Consider the following 7,704-nt stretch of genomic DNA (forward strand, 5'->3'; position numbering starts at 1 on the left):
CTGGTAACTCATGCTGATCTTTTGTTAGGAAATGTAATATATTATTAAGTTTAAAGAGCGATATATGGTAAGTGTCTCAATTGGCCCCTTAAAATGAATATCTAAATTTTACTTTATATATAGCTTTGATTTGTACAGCTATATGTGTGACCTTTATTGGTCATTTTCAATTTGATCAAAATGCCGTTAATTTAGAAATATGACATCATAAAGTTCATGTTTTCCCCAACTATTTTAGCATATTTTGTATAAAACTGCTTATTTTCAAGCAGTTTTTCTTCCAGAAAATATTGAGCGCAAACTAGAACATACTTGAATTTTTTACCAAATATGTATGTATTCAATACAAATTACTGACAGAAAAATTATGCATGTTCTACAATGCGCTCTATGTTTCCCATAAGAAAAAACATCAAGAAAAAGATGTATTTTTGGCTTTTTTGGTTAAATATATAAATAAGTGTTATTTCCGTCATCATTTACAGCCAGTGAGTGCATATAGATGTGAAAAATATATTGGAAATATATCTAATATAATCTCTTCTACAAAACAAATATCAATTAAACATATCTGAATGTCATTCTAAAATGCTGATTTTTAGGGGCCTAAATTGGCTCTTAACATATATAGTCCTTTAGAATAGAACTCAATTATCAGTAGGTGAGTTGTAGTTGCGTATGTTCTTAAGCAAAATTAAAGTAAAGCTTTGTTTACAAAGAGCTCAATCTTTAAACTCAAATGCAGCATCATTAAATAAGTGAGGTACAATGTTTTATAATGAATCTGAAAAGTGAGTCTTTATTAAATATAGTATATACACTTTGTCAAGTTAAAAATTGTAAACTGTGTTTTATACATAATCAGGAGATGTTGCTGGACGCCAATCGATCCTTCTCCCTGGTCCGGGCCTTGGTATTCTCTCAGGACATGACTGGAGTGACCTTCCTTGGTGACCCCAGCACAGGAAGTGGACTACCCTGGGACACCATGATCTACGCCAACCAACCAGTTCCACAACAGGTAGAGCAGTACCGGGAAAAATATTCTTTCATAGAAGTCATTAAATTTTTATGTTCATGTACATGCCTCTATATTACAACTCACAGTCACTGAATGCCGTTATATTGAATTTAAAAATATTTCCCCTGCATAGCAGAGGAAATACCATAAAAGCTAATTTCTATCGGGCAAATACCTTGAAAATAAAGAATTTAATCTTTATTCTTTTAATATTTAGCATAAGTAAGAATTCACCTATATTCCTTTAAATTTCTATATGTATATGAAACCCAGTAATTCAAATCTGGAGAAAATAATAATAAGAGAGAAACAGTTGCCCCATTTCTTTACTTTTAGTACAGGCTCCTACATTTTACTGGGAGCTGGAGATCAGACTGTTTGGAGACAGTCAGGAGGAGAGTGGAACGGTCATCTTGTTCGGCTTTGCTCCTTTGGCCGACAAGAAAGATGGAGCCTGGACAAACGAGTGAGAACGAGGGAAGCCCCAGCCCTGATACCCCATGGTGAAGAAAATCAAAGCCCCGAAACGACCCCCATGTAAAACTGCCACCATACCAAAACCACAGAATGGTACTTTATCTGTTTATCACAGTTAATATTACTATAGTTACTGTAGACATGCTTTTTTCCATGGGTTCATAACTCAGCAGAATCTCAATTTTCATTTAATCAGCGAATTAAAAAATACGTGGATTTTTAAGACTGTCACTATATGCCTTGCATCTATGTTAAGTATGCTTGGACAAATTTCCATGGAAAATTTGTGACCAGGTACATATAGTGTAAATTTAAACCATGCGAAAAAAGTACCGGTGTTGTAGAGTAGGATTTCCCCCGAGTGGAAATCTCACACCAGAGCCAAATTCCCCCCCCCCCTCTTTCTTTCTAAGATTAGGATTTCCCCCTCATTTTAGAGATAATACAAACCACAGCCGCAATATTTTTGTGAAAAAAAGATAAACGACAAACCAATTTTTAAAATCAGGTAATAAGTGGGTTTTCTTTTTACTTATGTTGCAAGGCAAATCATTGAATCTTAATCAAAATATTTACAGCTTTCAAATGAAATGTAAAATATACTCAAAATATAATGAAACAAACAAAAATTGATGTCTAGATTGGTATATATTTTTGGACATATTTTGGTTGTAAATGATTACAATAATAAATTTTCTAAAATATTAAAAAATTGTAAACATACTATGATGTTCAAATTTCCACCTTTCCATAAGCATACTTATTAATCTATGCATTTTTTGTCATATTTTAAAATCTTCTTAAATCCAATTTTTGTGAAACTTTAAGGATGTACAACACACCTACCCCCAAAAATTCCTGTCGTTTAATTTTCGTTATTTTTATATATTCAGTACATGACTATATCTACTGCATATATGCATATTTTTGACAAAATCGTTCGAGTGGATTTTGGACAGGAACTTCCGAAATTACCCCCCTTTAGCTGTTTACAAGGAGAGAAATTTTTTAATCAAAGAACTATTTAAACCTTGATTTTCAAAAAACCAGATTAGATATCAATGACAAATTTTATTGACTTATTCCTTTAACCATTTGACACAAAAATATAGTCATCTTTTTGATATACATATCTTCAACACAATTTTTAAAGACCTTGAACTGAAAAACTTTGAATTTCCTTAGCCTTGAAAATTGCGTATTTTTTAAATTCAAAATTTTTTTGTGAAAAACCTGTCGTTTAATTTTGCTAAAACAATTTATTTAATTAGCTGATAGTAAAAGTAATCTTCATAATTTTTTGTATAATTTTTGTTCTACCAGTTTTGATTTAATAGCTGAAAATTACCCACTCCCCCTTTCTCAGAAAATCACAAAACCGAGCGTCTTTCAGACAAGGGGTCGATCACTTTGTTATAAGAATCTGCTAATACACATTAAAAAAAATTAAATTTGAATATTGCTTTAGCTTCAAAAGTATATTAACTTACAAATTTAAAAGTTCTCATATGGAAAGCATCTTTAAATGTAGATTTTTAGGCAATTTTGAATACCCCTGTCACCCCCACCCCTTCCTTTTTTGTGTCATGATTCATGATTACAGAATAAATATTGACTACTGTTTTTATATGTATCAGGAGAAAATTACTCAAAGACGTTAGTTTTTAGTCCATATACTTATGCGTTATGCATTCCATATCACATGAAACCTAAATACGAATTCAAGTTTTGTTGAACTTGATGAATTTGATGTTGATTTTTAATTTTATTTCTTTAATTTTATTCATTATAAAAATGGTGTATGTTCAACTCTTCTGTGATATAAATGGAATAATTGTAGTTTCTTTCATGTCATTATTTCAAACGAGACAGGCAGTGGGGATACATCGACATTTGCATTTATCATAGATGTACATACCGGGTACACCCCTCGTGATTTGTATACACATTTCTTTCAATGTCGTCGCTTGTAAAGTTTTTATGAAAATTCCGTATTCGTCCACATTAACTTCAAAATATCAAACATTAAACTCTTCATCTATTTCAATTTATATTAAATCCCACTTTGATGTTTTTCAAAATCTCATAAGCTACGTTTGTTTTGATTCGAGGAAATGCGAACCGACATTGTTGACAGAAATTTAAAGTTACGATTTGCTGCAATAGGATATTCATAAATGAAGATTTCATTACAAGTGAACAATTCTTTTCAATTCTATTACTTACATTGTGTATATGAGGTCTATAGTATTCAATTGTCGGATTTATCAGGCCTTGCTGTAAATGCATCTGATTCTGTGGAAAACCGTGAAAAAAGGGAGGAAAATAAACATCTCCTATATTTTCAGAGTTGTTCCTCTTTGATCTGTAAGGGTCTGAGAACAACATCGATTTTACATTGTACAGTTTATTGATTTTTTTTATTGTTGTTTTATTTAATTAAAGAAGGAAAACAATATATATATCGTGTATGCACAAATTGTCATGTAGACCATTAATCGGAATGTTATAAAGCCAATTGTACATAATGAGAATTTCGGCAATGTAGAATAAAAAAATGCTGCGCTTTGATCAAAAGTACAATTTATTGTATATGAAATGAAATAAACATTAAGGGATTGTATTTTATATCTTGCTTTTTACGGAGTTTAATCGGGTTAATTAAAAAAAATACTTATTGATTGAGCATGGTACGCACAATTACAGCCAAGACCCATATCCCAATTTTCTTTCATGATTGATATACATCGGGATCGTTTTACTCGTCGCTTTGACGCTTTATTTTTGACGTTAAACTTGACGTCAAGTCAAACGTTCAATTGAAATTGCAAGAGTTATCTCCCCCAGTGTGTTGTACGTCTTTAAATGAAAAATTTAACTGTAATTTTACTTATTTAAATATGACTTAAATTGTAATTTTCAAGGCTTGTTATTTAATCTGTACTTAAATTATAGTCCATTGGGGGGGAAAATTGACTGGGGGAAAATCACACTCTATAACTACTATACAGAGTAGGATTTCCCCCTGGAAAATTGACTCTGCAAGGTGTGGGATTCCGTAGGGGAAATCCTACTCTAAAGCCAGTTTTATTGGGGGGAAATCCTACTCTAGAGCCAGTTTTATTGGGGGGAAATCCTACTCTAGAGCCAGTTTTCTTAAGAGAAAGTCAACTCTAGAGCCAATTTTCCGGGGGAAAGATTTCATTGGGGAAATTTAAGCCTATTCTACAAGACCGGTACTTAATTTTGACAGCGGAAAACATTATTTTCTTTTCCTTTCAATATGTACGAAACTGTGACTTTAATAAAGATGACTCCTCCCTCTTTCTAGTCCATCTTAAAGACATAAATAAGATTGGACATATAGTCAAGGAAACATCTTCATTATAAAGTCACAGTTTCATACATATTTAAACAATCTTTACTGTCCCCAAGAAATGTTCAAAGTGTCTTCTGGTTTTGGTCAAAGCGTCCCCTGATATATTTTTACAGGGAAAAAAATGTTTCGAGTCGATTTCCTAGCAATGGTCAAAATGTCCCCAGATTTTGGTCAAAGCGCCCCCTTATACATGTATAAAACTTAAATTAAAGGAGGTTAATATGTTTAATCATTGTAAATATTTCAGATAGCATAAAACATACTCCTGGGAAAAATGATTGTTTATTGGTTCATTTAACAGTAGTAATATACATTTTATAATTTTTTTAAATTCTTTACCATAGACTTGACCATGTTGTGACCGTAGATGAGTCATATTTGGAAATCATATTGAGAGCGATGAAGAAAAAACTAAGGAAAATTCTGAGTTTGACCGCCTACCAGTGATACGCAACAATGATGAAATCGAATAACTGATCCATGATTTTCCAGCCATTGTTTACATTAGTCAGCTTATAACCTTGGCAGAAACAGGAGTCCCCAAGATTTGTAGGGTGAAAGGATGTGAAGCTCTAGTTCACATTTCATCAGAAGTACATGTAGTGTCTTACCGTATATACTCTCCTATAAGTCGGTTCGCCTATAAGTCGGTTGTATTTCTTAAGTTCATTTTAGAAAGAATGACCTTCTATAATACCAGTCTTCTTGTATCTCGCCTATAAGTGGGACATAGAGTTTTAAACCAAATTTTAACTCCGAAAAAAAAACGACTTATAGGGGAGTATATACGGTAATTCAGCTGTGTACCTATGATGGGTAATCAACTTCAGTATAATTTTAAAAGAGTCATTAATATATAATACATGTATTAATTTGTTACAAGGCGAACATTCAACCTTTTTTACACAGAAATACAAAGGCACTTAATGACTTATTAAATTTCTATTCCAGGTCTGCACAAATAATTATGAGGCACACAAATGGTGTTCACAACCTCTTCTTAACAGACGGGTTCACAGTGGGGATGTTTTGCTGTCAGCAGCTTTACTGGCGTCAGGAAATAATTTTCAAAAGATTTCCCCTCTTTTTCAAGTTCCTGAAGCTCCCTATTCTCTCCGTCTCATCATTTATTAAGATACAAAGAACCTACGTCATGCCCACTATTGAGGAAATTTGGGAAAAGTATCAGGATGAAATTTTAGAGGAGTTCAGAGGCAGAGATGTTGTTGTTGGTGAGTTCAATATCAAGTTATCAACCAAATATTTGTATCATTTGTTTCGTCAAGAAAAGGTTCCATATATTAAAAATTTTCTTTTATTTTGATTTTAAATATTTTTCTTTGCTTAGGCGTCATTTTGGTCGTATGGACAGTCCAAGTCATTCTGCACAGTATTGTACATACACATTTATGGAAAACGATTCCCACAAGATACTGCAGTGCTTAGTGACCATGATCGAACAAGAGAATGATAGGAATAAACAGTGCCATCCTTGAAAAGGCGTGTTTTCAGAAGGGCCTGCAGTTTCTCCTTTAAACAGAAATAAAGGTGGTGAAAGTCAGGTGACAGATCCACATGTGCAGATTGAAGCATTTATGAGTATGTCTTTGTATATTTCTTTGGTTTTTAAGCCCCCGTATACAAAGTTTTGGGGTACATAGTTTTTGTCGTGTCTGTCTGTCTGTCTGTCTCCTTGTCTGTCTTTGTCAGCAAAAACTTCAACCTAAGTGCTAATAAATATTGATTTAGTGGAGCTATGACTTTCATATTTCATATGTATATTCCTTATGACAAGACCTTTGTTTGGGTACCACCAAATTTGACCTTTTGACCTCAACCTTGGATTTTGACCCTTTTTTCACAAAAATTACAATCTTCACTATGTTGCCAGACGGGGGCATCAGTGTTCATAAACACATCTTGTTTTCTTCTAGCTTGAATTTATAATGAGAATTTTTTCTGATTTTCTCTAGGGATAAATAAATAAAATCAATTTACTATAACTCTCATTACATTTTTTTAACAGAAAGTGAATACCCAGAAATAAAACATTTATTCGACATCTGGCATGGGTCCAAAAACCTTGGGAAAAAACTAATAAAGGTGAACAATTAAAGATTTTTAATCTGAAATATTTTGAAATTTGAAAAAAAATCTCAATTAGTAAATTGAATTTTGAACCTTTTCTAAACTTGGGCAAAAAAAAATCAAAAAAGCCAATATTGCAGTGGACGAGAGAATGTAAACCATCATCTGTAGCAACGAAATACAGAAGATAGTTTATTGTAAGTTTGAATTGTTAACAGAAAAATCATTTGATTCAGTTTGTGTTAAGGTATTAGGGGTGTAAAGAAAGTGAAAAAAGACTGTTCTTCTAATTTCAGGGCATTTGGTTTGGAGTCATACATCATGTTGTGAATAGCATGAATGGATTTTGCCATATACATATAGAGCAGGAGGAAGAAATTCATGCCAGCATGGTCAAAATTAACAGAGGAAAGGGACAAAAATTTTTAGGGAGGTTCCGCCCTGTTGCCGTCTGAAATTGTCAGACAAAAGGCGAATAAAGAAGATTTCCCTTTCTACATACCTTAATTGCTGGTATATATACACAAAATTGATTGTATTACTCTCATTTCAAAATATTTTCTATTTATGCTTTTCCAATTACAATGTACATGTATAATGTTTGCATTAGGAAATGATTGTTTTATTGTTTAACGTCCCTCTTAGAATTTTTCACTATATGGATGCCGGTGAAGGGCTTCAAATTTAGACCTTTACTCAGCACTCAGGGCCATTGAGAAGTGAGGGTTCTTTATCCCGT

General features: G+C 32.7%; 1 pseudogene; it reads left to right on the top strand.

Moving 5' to 3' along the window:
- The first annotated feature begins 1,521 nt into the window (after positions 1-1,521).
- LOC134247680 (uncharacterized) lies at positions 1,522-7,420 on the top strand (annotated as a pseudogene).
- The last annotated feature ends 284 nt before the right edge of the window (positions 7,421-7,704 follow it).

This window comes from Saccostrea cucullata, unplaced genomic scaffold, assembly GCF_032062105.1.
Source record: "Saccostrea cucullata isolate Sc308-1 unplaced genomic scaffold, CSIRO_AGI_Scuc_v1 ctg20145, whole genome shotgun sequence".
Taxonomy (NCBI): domain Eukaryota; kingdom Metazoa; phylum Mollusca; class Bivalvia; order Ostreida; family Ostreidae; genus Saccostrea; species Saccostrea cuccullata.